Source organism: Triturus cristatus, chromosome 12 (assembly GCF_964204655.1).
Source record: "Triturus cristatus chromosome 12, aTriCri1.1, whole genome shotgun sequence".
NCBI classification, from domain to species: Eukaryota; Metazoa; Chordata; class Amphibia; order Caudata; family Salamandridae; genus Triturus; species Triturus cristatus.
The window spans coordinates 581,374,995-581,395,174 of record NC_140595.1 but is presented as its reverse complement, the minus strand read 5'-3'; positions in this window follow the sequence as shown (position 1 = coordinate 581,395,174).

The window sequence follows — 20,180 nt, the reverse complement described above, 5'->3', positions numbered from 1 at the left end:
TGAGAGCCTAGCACCGAGAATACAGTCAAATATCTGCTACCATGTGCTACATTTTGGCAGAAAAATCCATTTGAGATGTCTAGTGTTGTTTTGTATTTTTTCCATACTATGTTATTCATTAGTGCAGCACTATGTGTATTTTGTACTGTGAATGTGAGTGGGGATGCATTTAAATGTTTGTAATGTAAGACCAGAGGATATGAATTTTCGGGTTTCATTACGGAAAACAAGGGATTATTTATAGGTGAGGTGCAATGTTCAATCACACCCTGATACTCAATTTGGTCTAAGATCTCCCTGACTTGTTTCTTTGCTTTATGCTTTGTTGGATATTGTCTCTGTGGTTGAGGAATTTATTTTAATGGGATCTTGTGATGAGGTGACATCATCCCACCCAACATGATTGCGGTAAAGTGCAGGAGCTAACGCCTACTCCTGCGCGTATGAATTTTTAACTGATTCTGGTTCAAGGCCAGAGAAAGCAGGTAAAATAACTTCTCCCATTTAGCAATCCATAACAAACTCAGGTGGCCAATCCTTTTCGGCCAAAAGAATGTTGTAACCATAGGTCAGGTTCTCTCAAATGAGACCCTTTGCTTGTCTTAGTATGTCCCTCTTAATTTTGAGCATCATTTCGTATAAATGATTTGGGACACTAACTCTTGTATCAGGTGTTTCCACTATGATATGCTCATTCAGCACTACCACCGCCAGATAATCCATCAGGTCCTTGCAAACTATTGTGACTTCTGCGCGCTGTCCAGCATCATCACTGCCCATTCCCCATTCAGAAGCAGAGTCCTCAGTAGCCTCGGCATTTCTAATTTTAATCCCCGCTAACTTCTTTTCAAATTGAGTTTGTTTTAAAGTCTTTTGTTTGTCTTCCTGTTTAATGATGTAGTCTGAAGTGCGATATGTCTCCCTCTTTGTTTTTTTGTTTTTTTCTTGCATATTTATATAGTGCGAACTCGACCCAAAGGTATTGGAGCGCTTTACATGAGCACCGTATTTACATTACACATTCAGGCACGGGGAGATTACGTGATTTGCCCAGAATCACAGGATGTGGACGCGACCTCGAGGCTCGAACCCTGGTTTCCTGCACCAAAATCGGTAGTCTAAGCCAACTGACCACATCCTCTCACTCTTCTGATCTGTACTCTGACCGCCTATGTCTCTCCGAACGCTTTTCGGATATCTCCTGAAAGGAATGAGATGAACGTGTATCAGTATCTTGATACCTGCCCGGTTTTCAAAAATTGTCAGGGTTTCTCAGATTATATTTTCTTTCAGCGTGCTACTGTTGAGGAGACCCACCCGTGACTGTTTTTTTTGTTCATTTTTTTTTTTTTTTTATAACCAACGTTTTGTTTATTGAGAGGTGCGATTAGTCAAAATACACAGCTGTACGCCTACAACCATTGCGGCCGGCAGCAAGAATCAGCGCTTTACAAGGCAAATGCAATAGAATAGAGCGGGGCTCAAGCAGCGCACTTCCCATGTCCAGGGGTATACACTAAACATGAGGCCATCCCCCGACCCACTAGACATTGCGACCTATTATCCCCTCCTCATGTACACTCATTAGAATACTTGCACCATCGCCCTGTCAGCTACAACATAGCTCAGATTATCACATAGAACTCGCCTATTGCCCCAAAGCAAGTCTATAGCCGCGTTCACTCAAGCCTAGAAACCATGGAGAACATGAGCAGTAGACGTTGCAGACTAACTACAGACAGGGGCCCAGCTCTAGGCCATATAGAAATGGCATTTGCCCCAAGCCGGCGCCAACGCTACTATGCGCAGGGCAAGTGAACAATGTACACTGGGCCAGGCCTATGTCAGCGCTGTTTGGTATGACACATACAGCTCTTACAGTGCAGTATGGGGCACCCCATCGGACCCGCAACCCTCAGGAGGTCTGGGGCTAGTGGGGAGGCACTTCCGCTCAAGGTTACCATGAGTATGTCACATCGCTCAACCTCAATAATCCCTGAAAAGAAAACAAACCAGTAAATAGAGATGATAGGTGGGAGAAGGGGGGGGTGGGGAAGCTGGGGGGAGGGGAAGTGGGCCCGGCGGGAGGGCAAGGAGTGCAAATCTTTATTACCTGCATATAGCTTTCCCCCCTAGTCTAGAGGGGTTGCCCTCAGAGGGCCCATAGCACTCGTGTAGTGATGCGTAAAAATGTAGTGGGAGAGCAGGACCCCGTTGCACACCCCAGGAGTTAGGGACCCTCCGACGGGGAGGGCGACCGCCCTGTGGACCTCAAAAGTACCCCCGGGTTAATCGGGCAAATCTCATCACCGAACATCTTTAGGGCCCTCAATCGCGGTGGTTGTAGCCAAGCATGCTCTATCTTCCCCAGGTGGTCTACTAGGGGCTTCCAAAGGGTCCGAAACTTAGTGTCCCTAAATTGAAGGCGGGCCGTGAGCAGTTCCATCGCCACCACCTGCCACAGGCGGGTAAACCACACATTAATAGAGGGCGTCTCTGCCTTCTTCCAATATAACGCTACTGTTTGCTTCGCTGCGCCCAGCATGTGGAGGCTCAAGCGCCAGTCACGGCCTGTCATGGCCCGCCGAGAGGTTGGTCGGAGACCCAACACTATCGTGAGCGGATCCTCTGGCAGGGGGTAGCCCAGCACACGCTTAATGTGGCTGAGGACCTCCTTCCAGTAGGTAGTCAGAAGTGGACACGCCCACCAAATACGGATGAAGTCCCCCAGCGCTTGAGTACAGCGCCAGCAGAGCGGGGAAACCTTAGGGAACATCTTCTGGAGTCGGGCAGGGGTATAGAACCATTGGGTCATCACCTTGTAGGCCGATTCTTGTTGGGGAATGCTACGAAACGTTTTGGGAATATCGCGCCAAAGTCGCGCCCACTGAGCAGGTGCAATATCGGAGCCAGAGAGGCTCTGCCACCGCACCTGGTATGGGTGGGGGTCAAGACGCCGTGTAAGCTGGAGTACTTTGTATATGCGGGAGATTAAACCCTTATAGGTGCCTAAGGTACGCGCCAATTGCTCGAACGGGGTGTATGGCCGTGTGGCCGCCTGCACCAGGGCGAAGCCCTGCACCCAGTGTCGAAGTTGTATATATTGAAATTTATCAGTGTCCGCCAGTCCGAATTCCTGTTGGCATTGGGCAAAAGTTTTGAATTCTCCCCCCACAAAAAGGTCTCTGATCGTCCGACAACCGGACTCGGTCCAGTTTTCGAAGTAGGGAGGGCGACATGCCGGCGGGAACTGTGGGTTGCGAGCGATAGGGGTGTGGGGAGAGGGGAAGGTGGTAAGCCCCCTACGAACCGCCACCCTATCCCAGATCTCCAGGACCGTCTTAGTGGGGACCGCCATGTACGCACTGCGGTGACGCACCGTTCGGGGCAACCATGCGTGATCCCAGATCGGGCGACATGTGACTGCCCGGTCCATGTGGAACCAAACTTTTTCGCTTTCCCACGCTCCCCATTCGAGAATGAAGCGGAGGTGCGACGCCCAGTAGTAATCCAGGAGGTTGGGGCAAGCAAGACCACCCCTGTCCCGGGGGAGTTTCAAAACTTTATTGGAAAATCGCGGTTTCCTACCTCCCCAAATGAAGGAGACCAATTCACATTGCAGCCCCTGGATTTGATGTTCAGGGATGGGCGTCGGCAGTGTTTGAAAAAGGTAGAGGATCTTTGGCAACACGAACATCTTGAGTGCGTTAAGCCGGCCGAGCCAGGAGAGCGAGAGAGTCTTCCAGGTGCGCAAGTCTTCCAAGACCGAGCGTTTGCACTCCTGCCAATTGTCCTGCGTCCAGGTGGCTAAGTCCGGGGTCAAGTTAAGGCCAAGGTATCTCACCGATCCGCTCGCCCATTGATAAGGAGCGCAAGTCCGTAACGCCTCAACCTCCTCCTCTGGAATCGTGAGGTTAAGCGCCCAGGACTTTGAATGATTGATTTTAAGCCCGGAGGCGCGCTCATAGGTTTGAAGCAGCGAGTGTACCGCCGGAAGCGAGTGTAAGGGGTCAGATAACGTGAGTAGGAGGTCGTCGGCAAATAGGGCGATCTTATGGTCCCGGCCCCGAAGGGAAATGCCCTTAATAGCCGGGGATTGATGAATGAGGATAGCAAGCGGCTCAACCACTAGGGCAAATAGCTGGGGCGATAGGGGGCAACCCTGTTGGGTGCCCCTGCAAATGGTAAAGGGCTGCGTGAGCTGACCGTTCACTCGCTCTCTAGCCGTAGGGGGAAGTATAAGGGGCCATGATGCGCGCCTCCATTTTAGGTCCAATCCCTATCTTCCGTAAAACTGCTCGGAGGAACGCCCAGTCCACCCGGTCGAACGCTTTTTCAGCGTCGAGTGACAGAAGACAAGCCGGAATCCCCCAGTGCCTGGCCTTCCCCACAATGTGGGCTATGCGACGTACGTTGTCCGCACCCTGGCGTTGATGGATAAACCCCACCTGATCCGGCTCAATAAGGGTGGGCAAGTGAGCACAGAGCCGCTTGGCTAGGATTTTGGTATACAGTTTGAGATCAGTATTGAGCAGGGCTATGGGCCGGTAGGAGGAGCAGAGAGTGTGGTCCTTTCCCGGCTTCGGGATGAGGGCTATCTCTGCCAATGCCATATCCGAAGATGGCCCCCCAGAGTCCGCAAATGAGTTGAACAGATGGAGGAGGTATGGCTGTAGCTGCGGCAGGAAGGTACGAAAGAATGACACCGGGAGCCCGTCGGGCCCAGGCATTTTGCCTAATGGGAGGTCTCTCAGAGCACCCGCGATTTCCTCCAGAGTGATGGGCTCCTCCAGAAGCTCGGAGTGAGGTTTACTCAGTGGCTCCCAATCGCATTCGTCCAAAGCCGCCGATATCAGTTCAGGCTCCGGGGGGTCCCCCGCATATAGAGAGGAGTAGTAGTCGTGGAACGCTTGAAGCTTTGCAGGTTCAGTGGTCGCCCAGGCTCCCCCTGCCCCCTGTAGCTTTGCAATATGGGCTTTGGCCGCCCGCGCGCGCAAGTGCCTCGCGAGGACAGTGCCCACTTTATCGCCGCCGTCGTAATAACGCTGCCGGAGCGCGAGTAACGCCTGTTCCGCCTTATTCGTCCTATGCACGCGAAGCTGGCCCCGGAGGACCGCTAACCGCCGCCTATGAGCTGCTAAGGGACGTTCATGGTCCATCTTTTCCAGCGTCTTGATTTCGCGCGTGAGCTTAGTTTCGTAGAGTTTGGCCTCACGCGCCCGAGCGACGGCTATAGCTGTGAGGTTGCCCCGTATTGTAGCCTTAAAGGCGTCCCACACAAGAGGAAGAGGAGTCCCCGAGACGTCATTATTTTCAAAATATGCCAGAATGGCCATCTGAATTTCCTCCCTTTCAACCGGGTCCCGCAGTATATGATCCGGGAACCGCCAGCGGTGCGAACGAGGTGAGCGAGCGAGGCGTTCGTGAAGCAACAGTTCCACATGGGCATGATCAGAGACCGAGATACTAGAGTGGGACGCCGATATGGTGTCCTTAAGCAAAAGATGGGAGACAAACAGCATGTCGATGCGTGAGTAGGAGCGGTGCGCATGCGAGTAATAGGTGTAATCCTTGAGTCCCGGGGAGTGATAGCGCCAGATATCTACTAAGTTTAGAGCAGCAAGGGATTTCTTCACTGTTGCGGACATGGCCCCCACCCCATGAAAGGCTCCCCCACAGCGATCTAGCTCCGCGTCCCACACCAAATTGAAGTCACCCCCAACGATGATGTCAGAACCCACCGGCTCGAGGTGCTCCCGAATTATCCGGCGCAGAAAGGCGTCTTGACCCTGGTTTGGGGCGTATAAATTGCAAAGTGTGAGTGCGCGGTGCCCTCTCAGTAGCTCAACCCTCAAGAATCGGCCCTCAGTGTCCCGAAGTACCATCACATCGCCCTGCAAGAAACCCGCCCGACAGAACATGGCTACCCCCGCCGTCTTGGTGGCTGCCGAAGACCAAAACCGATGAGGGAAACGTGGGTGGGCCATTCGAGCCACATCAGCTTTAAGGAGATGCGTCTCCTGTAGGAAAATGATGTCAGGGCCCTGTTGCAACAAATATCGCCAAATCTGGTGCCGTTTGTTCGGTGAGTTAAGCCCTTTCACATTCAGGGAGAGAACCTTCCAGGAAGGTACAGTGGTCATGGTTACTGGTCTACTGGTGTTGATATCTCCTCTAAGGTTCCCCGGGCACCCACGGGCCCCCCCGCCAGAGGGGTAGGATGAGGAATGGGGGGGAAAGGGAAGGATAGGATCTGAGGGAATAACTAATACAACAAAACAGCCAACAGGGCCAACGAGGCCTATTCCAGTCTAGGGAGTGGCCAGGCACAACGGCACAGGCTATCCCGGAGATGTCACTCTCCCAAGAATAGGGGTGGGGGACCGTCATCACCGTCGTTGTACTTCAATGGCGCCAGGGGTAGCTCCGGGCCACCGCCTCATGCATGGATAAGCAGTGTCGAAAAGGGCAGATGTCGCTCATATCCCACACAGGGTGGTCGTGGCGTTGAAGTGGGGTCAAGATAGTCACTGGGCGGACAGGCTGCAAACCCCCCCGTCCCGGGGGGCCCTCGGTAGGAACAATGCCGCAACTGTGCAGGGTCATTTGGGGGCGGACTCCTGCGATCCCGCCGGCGAGGAGCCTCCTTCCAATGACCGGATATGTTGTATGATATCCTGTTTGTCCCGCGATGATCTGCTTGCAGCAGGGGAGAGAGGTCTCCCCGGGCGGCGCACCCTGGACCAGCTAGGCTTGAGCGGAACGTGGGGCCCAGCAGCACGTCGCGATGGGCTCGCCGGCGGGGTGTCCGGGATCTGGAGCAACTGCGCAGCTTCCCGATATGAACGCAGCACCCGGCGCCTGGACTCCCATTGGAATATGAGGGCGAAGGGATGGCCCCACTGGTAGCGGATGTTGAGGTCTCTCAATTTGTCAGTGATCGGTCTAAAAACCCTCCGGCGCCTGAGGGTCGTGGAGGCCAAGTCCTGAAAAAGTTGGATCGGGGCGCCTTTGTACATGATTTCGGGTCTGTCCCTAGTCGCCTTCAGTATGGCTTCCTTTTCCACAAAGAAATGGACCCGTGTCAGAATGTCAGGGATAAGGCCAGGTCTCCCAGGCGGCCCAGAGACCCTGTGCGCCCGATCCAGGGCCGGCGGCGAGGCGTCGTCATCCCCCCGGAGTTCATGGAGGAGATCCGCCACGAAGGTCATGATATCCGCACCTTCCGCTCCAATCGGGACGCCCCGAATGCGGATGTTGTTGCGTCGCCCCCTATTTTCCAAATCCTCCTGTCGGATCTGGAGTTCGACATGCTACTCCTCCAGGGTCGCAATCCGCTGCCACAGGTGTTCCTGATCCTCCGTGCGGGCATCCAGGGTTTTTTCCATATCATCCACCCTGTCTCCAAGCTCCCCCACGTCCCTCCAGAGCTCCTTAACGCATGCCTGGACCTCTGTGCGCAGCGAGCCGATTTCAGTCTTGAGATCCTGCATAAAGAGTGCCATAAAGGACTGCGTCACTGGCTCCGCCGAGGCCCCCGCCCCAACGATGGGGTCCCCGCCAGCGCCGCACCGGGCTTGCTCCAGAGTTCCTTCACGGTGGTGTCCTTAAAGGCCGCCGGCGGCTCCCTCCCCGGCTTAGTGCGCGTCATTCTGCGGCCCTGCTGCACCTCGATAGAAGGGTCACCACAGCAGCCCGACGAGTCCGCCCAGGGTCCGTCCACTCCGCCACAACCACCGAACCAGCCGACCAGCACCCCTTGACTCCCAGGTGGTTCGACGTAGCGCTCGGTTCAAGGTCCACACTCTGCTCCAGGGCCGGAGGCCACCAGCCCAGGCCGCAGCGCTGCAATGCTGAAGCCCCAGATCAAGCGAGACTGGAGGTTCCAGGGCCCGCAGCGGCAATGACCACCCTCGAGACGTGTACGTAGCCAGTCACCGGTCCAGTGAGCCTCCGTCCCAAGGCCTCCCCCTCTCGGCCATCGGATATCGCAAAGTCCCCAAGGCGGCAGTACACTCCACTCTCACCACAATGCCCTCTCAGCACCCCCAGGGGGACCCGGCAGTCATCCACAAGGGCCAGTACCAGCGGGCGACTGACTGTCATCAAAGAACGCAGCGGGGGCCCAACAGCAAGCGGGGGCCCCACCAAATCCACGCAGCTCCGCTCACCACACAGTGTCCAGGTAAATGGGGCGGTCCAAAGCGGCCGGGGCCTCGCCGTCCAAAAGCAGGTCAGGGACTCGCTGTGCCAGGCGGGACCAGGACGCGCCGGGGGGTACCAACCAAGCGCCTAAGTGGTTCTGGTAAGGTTCAGGGTAGGAGCCCCAGCGTCGTAATCAGGCCGAGACGTCCCCAGCAGGAGGCACAGGTCGAACGCCCCAGTCCAAGCCCCTCCGCAGGTCCCGGCTCCCCCGCAGCTCCGAGGCAGGCCGCACTCACCAGGTCACCAGGGCAGGCCTCGCGATAGCGGTCGCGGTCTTCCCCGCCTCTTCAGGCCGTCCACCCCCGCTGTAGCCCTCAGGGCAAGGGAGTCAGGCCTCAGGTGCCCCTCGCCCGTCTCACCTCAGTCCAATTTGCTCGTGCTGCGCCTCCGAGGTCCTCAGCTCCCGGCAGCATAGGTCACCTCCTCCAGAGCTCAGCAGGGCCGGGGTTTAGAGAGTGGCGGGTGCACCCTCACCAGCGAGGGCCGCCCCTCCGACACCGCTGTCACCAAGAGCGCCGCTCCGTTACTGCCCGGACATCTCGTCGCCGCACGAGCCGTCAGGGCATCTCCTCCGGCAGGCCCCGGCACCCGCACAGCCTCGCCCCCGGCTCACCAGCAAGGGACGTTCAAGTCCAGGTCCCTCTGCAGGTCCGGGCGCCCCAGCAGCTCCGCCGTTCTCGGGGTAGGCAGTGTCCTCCAGGGCACCCGGGCAGGCTCCACTGCAGCGGCCGCGGTCTTCCCCGCTTCCACAGCCTTTCCGCCCCCGCAGCAGGACAAGTGTCTCGGGCCTCAGGCACTTCTCGCCCGTCGCGGCTCAGTCTAGGCTGCTCACACTTCCCGTGTCCTCGGCCCCCGGCAGCTCAGACCTTCTCCTCCACACCTCAGCAGGGCCGTGGGTCATAAAATGGCGGACGTTCCCGCACCAGCTAGGGCCGCCCCTCCAGTGCCGCTGACCCCAAGAGCGCCGCTCCGCCACCTCCATCACCTTGTCGCCGCACAAGCAGTCCGGGCATCCCCTCCGGTAGGCCTCAGCTCCCGGCCACTCCACTCAGCCGTTCCCCGGCACGCCAACGAGGGACGCTCAAAATGGCGGGCGCACCCGCATCAGCCAGAGCCTCTCCGCAATCACAGGCACAGACGCCGCAATCAGGCAGCTCAGGGCTCCCCGAGCCAACCGGCAGCAGCCCGCTCCTCTCCGCCGCCTACTCGCCCTCACTGGAGTCGTCACCCCAGCCGCCGTGGCACCTTTCAATGCAGTTCACCCGGGCGGCGGCCCGGAGCCCCGGCAGCGCGCGTCTTACTCCATAGACAGCGTGGCCACGCCCCCCTGTTCATTTTTTTTATTAACCCATTTCTTCTTTGAAGAATCTGTTGCTTGCTTAGAGTTACCCTTTTAAGAATTGCTCTTAACTATTGGTTTACCAGGTCTAGCTCCCAGATTATCTCTACCAAGCGAAGCATATGTATCTTCGATAATCTTAGGCAATTCCTGCTCCTGCTGTGCATGAGTGAATTCCCTCAGGCATTGGACTATAACCACCGCTGCTGCCTACCCTTTTATGTTACTTAACATATTAGCCAATACCTGCGCAAATTTGCCCATAAGCTTCATCCCCAGATCTAAGGCAGGCTCTGCCCTGTAATCATTCTGAATCCGTTTCTGTAGATCTAGTATGACTGCTATTGAAGGGGTACCATTTGTTCTGGTACATACAGCAGAGAAGATTGTACTCCAAGTGACACTATCTTCTAGAGGCAGGGGACATCCCATTGGCCAGCAAATTTTCAATATTCTGTGTTTTTCCTGCGGACCCGTATGGGGAAAAACTGCTTCAAACAGTGCTGTTTTCTGTGCTCTCGGCTGGTGGGAACCTTTCACATAACGGCATTTAGTGTTTGTGGGCTATTACCTGTAGTAGCCATGTGTGGTTGTGTAGCCTGAGCAGCCCTTGCAGGTTGGACTGTAAATGTTTTAATCACGTATTGTGTAAGAGGTCTGTACATTTTTACTAAATTTCTGTAGAGTGTACACATTCCTGCTGCTGATAAAGCAACAATATCTGGATGCGGTGTATATGAAGCTAAGACCGGCCAAGGCGCTCCTTCTCTGCTGAGCGGACAGACTCTCACGTGTTCTGTGGTATGGGGCCTTTAAACCAATTAATGTGCTCTTGGTAAGTTAACGGGACTTCTAAACCCACGTATGGGAAATACTCATCAGGTGGTTCAACTTCAATGTATTTAGGCGGGAAACTTAACCCAAGAATAGAATACCTCCATTCTGAATGCTATGTGTGCCTCAACCATGAATGTAACATCTCTACCCGTTGCCGGGAGACCATGTTCTAATAATTTCACAGTAACTGCCTGTCTGCAATCTTCTTAAATATTTAGTCCAACTTTCTGTTCAACATCCTCAGTTTTTTCGGTCATTGTCACAGCTGTAGTATTTAACAAACATCTTATACAGAGATGGTATACACAATGTGGGAACCTCTAATCCTTCAAGCTTGATTTATTCTACAGCCAATATATAGACTATACCTATTCAGCGGAGGCGGATTTGTTTCCCTTCCCACTACGGACATCTTCGGTTAAAATGTGAGTAGGGGTCTCTGAGAAAGCACAACTGAACTACTCAGATTTGACTATTAAATAAGAGCCTAACCAATGTTGGCTGCACCATGTTGTGTAGTTCCTACTAATCTGTAGGATCTGTGCATTGTTTGGAGAACATAAACTAGGGGCTTGGCATTAAGACTGATCCCGGATACCACCGCAGGATGTGTTGGCCTGTAGACCAGCTAGCTCACAGTGCTACCGTAAGCCCCCCTAACCTATCAGGAAGAGAATGGTTTTCTGGCAACCACTGAAAATGACATCCCTGACCCCTAAGGGATCACGGAAACAGTACAGAACTTTTCGCTTAGTCACTCGTGGTCACTTATTCTCAGAGAAATATACAGAGAGTACACAGTGGGCCATGTTCAATAATAATTATTGTACCAATGTTATTCTTGCATAAAATACACGTGCTGCAATGAGTAGTAGACAGAAGGAAATAAATGTGATTACAAGCACCAAAAGTATAAATGGTAGATATAGTACTAACATGGTGCTAAACAATGTATATAAGCAGGCATATAAAAAAAGGCAGTAATCGAGCGTACTCTCACTATGCGAACCCTACTCTAAGTGTATTTAGAGTGTGTGTAGATGTAGAGCCAAGAACACCCCAAGGGACGATCCAATCCCATCACCTGATGGGATAGACTTTAAGGACCCCATCTTGGTCACTAACTGGACACCCCTCACAAGATGTCAGACAGCTGCGTGGTGATTTCTCAGCATGCAAGGACCTCGGTGTCAGCCTAAGTGCCTCCTCTACTAATCTATCAGGATGCTCATCTTTTATAATAGAAAGCAGCCTTGCGATGTGTGCATAGATTAGTGACGTTATGGATATGTAGCTAGCCATGTCGCCCCATGGATGAAGATAGTGAAGACATTTGTGCGTTGTGCGAAACAAGACTGTGTACATGATGTTCAGGGCATTGTGATGATGTTGTGCCAAGGTAGATGTGAAAACAAGTTTAGTTTCAGAGAAACAAATCCAACATTGTCGTTCATGCAAATATGTGTAAAAGGTCACAGCTAAATAATTGTATTTGTGAGGACAATGTAAGAAATAAGTTGCCTCGCTACATGAGCCTAACTCGGGAATATAACACTGTGACGTCTGGGAGTGCCTTATGTGGAATTAAACCAACTGGAGGGTGCATGCTCGATGAGGTCTGCACTCCTTCTGTTTACCTTGCTGCAGCTGGTTTATTTGGGGAAACAAGGTGGGTGGTGCGAGGTTGCGTTCACTATTGTTTTTAATTGCCAACTTTTGGTTGCTAAATGTTTTTGCACTTTCCTTCCCTACTGTCACTCAGCCAGAACCTTTTCCTGATATTGCCGTGATGGAGAGCAGATAGATGCTCCGGTGTCTACACCCTAACCACTCATGCAGCCAATTAAAGCTGTAACGTGCGACATCCCAGGCCTAAATGACAGACGTAAGATGCGACAAGTCCTTACATATCTGCAAAGACATTCTATAGACAGACATCTGCTTCCTGCAGGAGCTACATCTCACAGAGGGAACACAGACACAACTCTGTGTAGGATGGGTTGCCGGATGGGTTGGGGAGAGACACGTAGCCTATTATTCCAGCCACGTGCATGAAGTTGCGATCCTAATCAGGAAAAAGGCTGCCATGGCGCATGCGTCGGGTTGTGTGTGACACACAAGGCAGATTTGTTCTCCTTTCCAGTATTCTATATTATCAAACAGTCAAACTTCTCTCTGTATACCGCCCTAATACCAATGACCCCCAGTTTTTTTGCTAATGTATGGCGCTTGGCTAGGACATTAGGGACTGGTGCGACTGTCTGGGGAGGGGACTTTAATGTGGTACTTAGCCCTGAGATGGACAGGCTAGCGATTCCAGCTGCCATCATCCCCCTGCAGCTGCCAAACTCCATCTGCTTATGGAAGAGTTTGATCTGACAGATCTCTGGTGCTTCTGCCACACTGGTGACAAGGAAGGCACATACATAAAGACGACCCTTGCATCATGGTCTTGTATAGACTACTGGCTGGCATCCCGAGATCTATTATCCTGGGCAGGGTGGGTCTCTCATTAACCAAGGATATTGTCCAAACACGATCCGGTCTTACTGGAACTACTGCTCCCAGGCTGCCCCCCAAGCTCATTCATTTAGAGGCTCCCTCCTGCTGCCCTGAGGGATCAGGTATTGTGGGGAGATATCAGAACAGCAGTAGTGGAATATTTAGACCAAAATAACTCCGAGATATCATGGTCTTCTCTGTGGGAGGCCTTTAAAGTGGTTATCAGAGGGACGTGCATCGCAAAGCAGGCAGGCGTACTCTGCGCATTACGTGGTGACCTTGCGTGTCTGGAGAGGGAGATCAAGGAGCTTGAATTCCTGTTTTTTTGCAGATCTCGATGCTTTCAGGCTTGCGTCCATTCGTAGCAAACTGACAGAATATGATGAGGCTGCGCAAAGGGAGACACGCTTCCTCAGGAAAGAGGCACAAACTTGACGCAATGCGGAAGGCGACAGACCAGGCAGGTTACTTGCCCAACTGCTCCGTAAGCCATGGGCGAGTGACTTCATCACCGAGATTCATAATGAGCACTCTCAGGTGAACAGAGGTTGTACAGGGGGCCATGATAGAATTTTTCACATCCCAATACCATACCCATCAGGCTCCGATCCCATGGACTTCAATACATATCTGGACTCCATCCAGCTTTTGTGGCTAGAAGATGGGCACAGGCGATATCTAGATGAACCCTTCTCAACAGAGGAGATCATTAGAGTTATTCGTGCTATGCCTGTAGAGAGGCGCCTGGCCTGTATGGCCTTAATGCCGCCTTTTATAAAGAATACACCCACTTGCTGGCCCCACATCTGCTTGCTATGTATAACTAATCCCTTTCCGCTGGAGCTCTGCCCCCATCTCAAACCCAGTAAGGACTCCTGCCGCTGCAATTCATACTGCCCATGATCAATACGGATAACAAGAACCTTGCCAAACTTATCGCTTCATGTGTCCTCCATCTACAACCAAACATTGTCCAGCCTCATCAGGCTTGTTTCATCCAAGGCAGATCAACCTCTTACAACCTGGGCACCTTTCTTGCCCTCCTCCACACCATTGACCCGTCTTTGCATGCGGCTGCAGTATTCTTAGACGCCACAAAGGCGTTTGACTCTCTCAAATGCCCTTACCTCTTCGCTTACTGACGCGCCTCGAACTGAGCCAAACCTTCATTAAACAAATCGGTCTGCTATATGCTCAAACAGTGGCTCGACTACAGGTGAATGTTAGAGTCTCAGTCAAATTTTCTGTGATGAGGGGAACCTGTCAGGGCTGCCCCCTATCTCCCATCTTACTTGCGATTGCGATGGAGCCGCTGATTGCTCGGCTCCTCCAACACCATGCCCATCGCGGTCTTGCATTCACCCCTCACAGAATCTTGGTATTGCTCTATGGTTCTGACACTCCCCTTTGAACAAGGTGGCTTGGGCGCCCCTGACATGGACATACACTACTTTAGCACTCAGGCACAGTTTTTCCACCAATGGCTTTTTCCTCCAAAATTCGTTGCTCATATGGCCCCGGAATCCGATCATGCCATGATCTGTCCTCTATCGATGGCAGTATTTCTTCTCCCCAAATGACCACAGGCGCAGATCGACATTGTGTCGTGCACGGTATGTGAGTGGAACGAGCTCAGACACAGGATCCGCATTGAGCATCTCTTTGCTCCCACTGTGCGCTTTTTGGACACTCTTCCCCAGCACCTGCTCTAGAATGCCCAAACTGCACGTCACAACCATGGACTCCATTCAGCCTGATGGCGCTTTCATTTCACTACAGCAGGTGATGATGGTGGCCTACTAGACCCGTTCACATACTATAAATTACGTGCTGCAACCAGCGCTATACATGCGACATTCCCGGATGTCCCACCTATGTTTCAAGTGCTTGAAGCAATTCTCACTACCCCATCTCCCTGCAAGTTAATAACGCAACTATATGCAGGGATGCAGAACTCTGCGCCAATCAGAATCCCATCTAGCAGGTACGCATGGGACACGGAAATATCGGCCCCTCTTACAGATGAACAGTGGCGCTATTGCTGCGCCCAAACTGCATGCTCTCCCCAACTCCAGACTTTGCCTTGCCCATTTCAGATACATTCACCGTCTCTATTGCACTCCAGAGCTGCCCTTCAGGATGGGTTTGAGTGCAGCTGCATGCTGTGTGCGCTGCACCGTACCCAACGTCGGATTCCTGCATCTTGCCTGGGATTGCCCAGGCCTGTCAGATTACTGGGCCGAGGTATATGCAGTGGCATCAATAGGGTTGGTGCCACCAGGTGCGGGTAACTCATAGTGTCACCCCCTCACGACTTACCGCATGGACCTCCTCCGCCCGAGTCCACCAGTGGACACAGTTGGCAAATAACGGGACCATACAGAATCCTTAGTAACGTTTGTAAATGTAGGTCCTATATTTACAAAATGTGCATGTTAACAACAGTGTGATAATGATTCATTAATCAGGTTGTACAGTGGGCTACCTGCTAGTCAACAGTTTATTGGAATTTATAATATCATAGGTATGGTACTTTTTACTGGTATGGTGTTCCCACTATCCAGCAACACGATATATCAGTGGTCGAAGTGGGGGGAAAAAAGTAGGGGAACTGTGGGCGGAGAATCAGAGGGCGGGAATAACCCAAGGATTGGATCAGTGGGCAGAGCCAGAGGTGTGGCCAGAATGCGCAAACATCCCAATTTTTTGTATTTGTTTGGTTTCACTACCCAGTTTTATCAACCAATGGATACACATGATTATTTAAGGTTATAATGTGTTATTGACAGTAAAATGTGTTCACAAAGTGGGATATGCTTCTAATCACAGAATGTCCCCAAATACGATAAAATGTGAAAGCACAAGCAATTTGTCTCCGAGCCATGTAGTTTCTGTCATCAGCACTTCTCCCTTTACCAAAACAGCAGTTCAAACATGAATGGCTAAAAATCCTAGTTTGCAAATGTTTTCCAAATAATAATGGCTCTGCCATATTTGCCTCATAATGCAAGATCTGCAGCATAATCTGACCATTTAAACTAATAAATTGTTTGTTGCTCAAACGTATCAAAAGTTAATAAAGATTGTGACTTGTGTTGCTGCGGAGTAGATGCCAGTTAATAGCTCACTGTTCTATGTTAGGATTTTAACTAATAAACTGCAAGTAACAAAAGGATCTCTCTGACAAAAGCAGTAGCCCACTGGCCTATTTACATTATGTGCACTTTGTGATCTGCAGGGTACATGTTCTTTGCAGCAGGTACATTAACCCTCTGAGCTACCTTTCCATGAGTCAAATCTTCTATTAGACAAAATTCTGATCTCTCTCTAGGGAGAACATTAATCACCAGAGTCATCATGACATTTTTATTGTTACCGAAAATTACTGGAGGCCAGGAAGGAGGCAGCAAGCGCTTTTAAAACCATAATATACTTGCAAAAATGATGCCTCCACCTAAAGGGAGCACCTGGTGCGGTCACACCGGTTGCACCGCTCTAGAGCTGGCCCTTCTCAAGGGTCCTGTGATCTCAGTGACAAGGTCACTGTTCTAGGGTGTACTGCTTCATAGGCCTGCCACAAAACAAGCCTTGAAGGTTAACCTACACTTTTCATGCTAGGGTCCACCTGCTGGTGCTACGACACCGGGGCTTCTAATGTCTTGCGAAGCCTTCTAAGGTCTAGCATGAGATAGTGCTCTCTCAGGAGAGTGGTCTGGCGGACTGGTTATTAAGGCTGAACCTGGTTCCCCAGTTCCAAAATCAGCAGCTCTGGCCATAGTGCCACATCCTCTCCCCCACTGAACACCATACTGCCCCACTGAGAAAAACTCAGACTGCCTTCAACTACAACCCAATTGTTGCCAGCTATAAACACCTGGATGCGGCTCAATTTAAATTACGCACTGGGCAAGAGCAATATGTGGCCAACAAAAAAAAGTGACAGCATCCTGGAAAAAGCAAACAATCATAGGGAATGCAAAATTTTGCAAACCATGTGAAATGTACGCAGGAACAACATGGTTACCTTAACGCTTTTACACTCACTGTTCAGAAATCAGTGAGTGCTTTTGCCTGAAAAGTTAAGGACATGACAACAGGGCCCTGAATGGACCCATTTCAATGGCCATTGCTTATATCCTTACAAAACGTAAGCAGTATGGTAAAAAAAAGACAACATCCCTAGATACAGAGCAGCAGTACAAATTTTGTTTTTCAATCCTCACATTGCAGTACCTCCAGGATTGGTGCACTAGTTCCAAGCCCAGGGAAAACGAAGACAAGAAAACAAAAATAGCGCTTCACTGGCAAACTCTGTAAAAGTGGTGGCGCTAATGTGTTTGGGTGTGAATAAAATCAATCTGGACAGTTTGCTACCACTCTGTCTTACTTTATTTAGTTATTTATTTTTCATATTTTTAAACTTTTATTCCCGATGCTGCATTTTGGAATTAAAGGTCAGAAAAATACGACATTGATTTCCAGCAAAAGATATTTTATTTTTTGGATCCATTTCACAGGGAAGCAAATAAAAGAAAGGAGAGGAGACAGTGCGCACTGCGCACAGGCACCTCCTCCTCCTAAAAGGTTAGGTTGCTCTACACACACCGGCCCTGTTGATGTCACCCCATGTGAAGGTGTCACCCGGTGCGGTCCGCACCCCCATAGTGACGCCGCTGGGTATATGCGACGACCAAAAATATTACAGGACACGTTCTTGAGCGCACTCCCCTAGTTGGGCTGTTGGTCTATGTGAGGGAGGTGCCTCCGGAAGTGCGCAAATTAACTGCTCTTCTTTTGCTGCTTGCCTAGGGCAGGGTTGCGATGAGATGGGGACACCGCAAATTGCCACTTGTGTCTGAATGGCTCAGAAATGTCGGGAACAACTTGCTGCCTTCTGGGAACTAATGCACTTGCACTCTCGACCTAAAAGATATTTGGGGGGCCCTTCAATTATACCTATGTGCTCGAGCGGTCACAGGAGAACAGCGACCTGAAATTGCAGATGGTGTGCCGTTAGCATCCGTAGGCAAAGCCTAATCCTTATTATGCCCTGTACTGTCATCTAACCAATGAATCCCCTACACCACCTCATGATACAGAACTGTGCGATATCCCTCCTCAACTGCGCATACTTTAACATTTTAAGTGACTGCTTTCTTATGTTCCTTGCCCCCACCCCCCTCGGATTTATATTTCTATTAACAGCAGAATACGGACTGCAGTACCTATTCCAAATGCATCATTGCTCTTCTAATATTGTCATTACTACAGCTTGTAATTGCTGTAATCTCTGTATTTCTGCGCTGTTGAGATTTATAATAAATGTTGTAGCTGTTACTCAAAATAGAAGCCAGATCTATTAGCTTTGCTAAGCTTAGCTTAGCTTGTCCTTTTTTTTTTTTTTAGTAACGAAACAATTTTCATTGTTTTTCACATATTGTTCACTGTTTCAACAGGCAGTGAGTCCTCCCATGGATACACCTAGAGGAGCTACTAAGTTCCCTGAGAGCAGTACAATAAAAGGTGTACATTTTAAAAACAGAGAAAACAACATCCACCAACTTATCCCTTCAACTCCCAACCCTCTCTAGGAAGGTATGATCAATTATTTTCTACATATGTATATCACTTAGCATAATTGGAAAATGTTCGTCTGTTCAGCATCCCGCAATTCCAAAGGGTGCAATAATCCACTTTGCATTTCCCATATAGCATAGTTTACCAATCCCACTCTTTCTCAATCCGAAGCCCTCAGTTTCAGTGGATAAGCTCTCACTGGTGCCCCCTTAGTTCAAAAAGTTCAATGGATGGTCCCAGTACAATTTACAATCATGAGCATCTTTGCATAAATCCCACAAGAGCTTTTTCAGGGCTATTAACTGCCAAAGCCGGGTGTACCATTGATTCATGTCTGGAGGATCTTTCATCTTCCAAACTGCCACTATTGTGGTCTTGGCCGTCCCAGGCAGTTCCAGAGTAGAATCCTGTCCCCCCCTCGACTGGTATTTTAGCCCCTGAGGTACAACCCAAAATAACAAGACCCAGTATAACTCTAAGGTTATTCAAAGCCTCTTTCCTAAAGGGCTGTATCGCAATACAGGACCATCAGATATGGTTTAGGTCTCTAACCATACCACACTCTCTCCAACACCAGGGGCCCACGTGGGGATAGAATTTGTATAACTTAGCTGGGTACATTTACCAGTCGTAGAATAGTTTATAATGAGCTTCTTTGCCAAGGATACTATGTGCAGCCATTGCATTCATCCATATGGGTTTTTGTGTCACTGCATTGTTGATGGTTGGATGAGACACCCAATGTTGCAATTGAGCTAAATGTAACCTCTCTTGTTCACTCAATTTGAATTCCTTCTTGCACTCGGAATGACTTTACACAACCTTGAGAATACATGTCACCCACTCTAAGACAGTCACCTCTACTCTAAGCATCGAACAGCCTCAGTGTTAGTGTTGGAATAAAAGATGGATTGAAATGAATTGGTTAATGAGAAGAATGGTAGGTGGTGAGGTTTAACTTATGATTGAATTCCATTCAGAAAGGACCCACAGTTGGGTTGCAACATAATATACATAGCCATCAGGAACGGCCAAGCTACCACTCATGTTAGGTCTACATAGGACATTGTAAGTCACTTGGGGTCTCCCCAAATATATTTTAAAAAGCCCTTTTTAATGTTGTGTAGAATACCTTGGGTAGGGATATCAGCAGAACCTAAAATATATATAGAAGTCAGAGAAGAATGTTAATTTTTATAGTGTTGATTCGACTGATCCAAGACAGTGGAAGAGAATAACTTTTCTTAAGATCCCCACATATCTCTGAGAGTAAGGGAGATACATTAGGCAAATCAGATAAGTCTGTAGAAAGTTTTTCTCCCAATTAGGCAATGCATTTATCTAAACACTTAAATTGAGCAATCTCCAGAGTTTCAACAGTAGTTTCTTGTGGGTGGGTAAGATTGAGGATCTCCGATTTAGTTTATTTTAAAACCAGAAACTTTTTCAAAAGCCTCTAGGTGAAATTGCAATTTGGCAAGGGATTTTTCAAGATCAGTAAGAGTCAGGAGCACATAGTCAGCAAACATCACAAGTTCGTGTCTCACATTCGGCAAGACAGAAACAAAGGGTTCAATACTGAGTGAAAACATGAATGGGGACAGGGGACAACCTTTTTGTGTGCCTCTACTCAATGGGAAGGGCGTGATCATGTTGCCATTTAAGAGGATTTAGAAGATCAGAGATTGGTAGCCCGCCAGAGCCTTAGTTTGAAACTGCA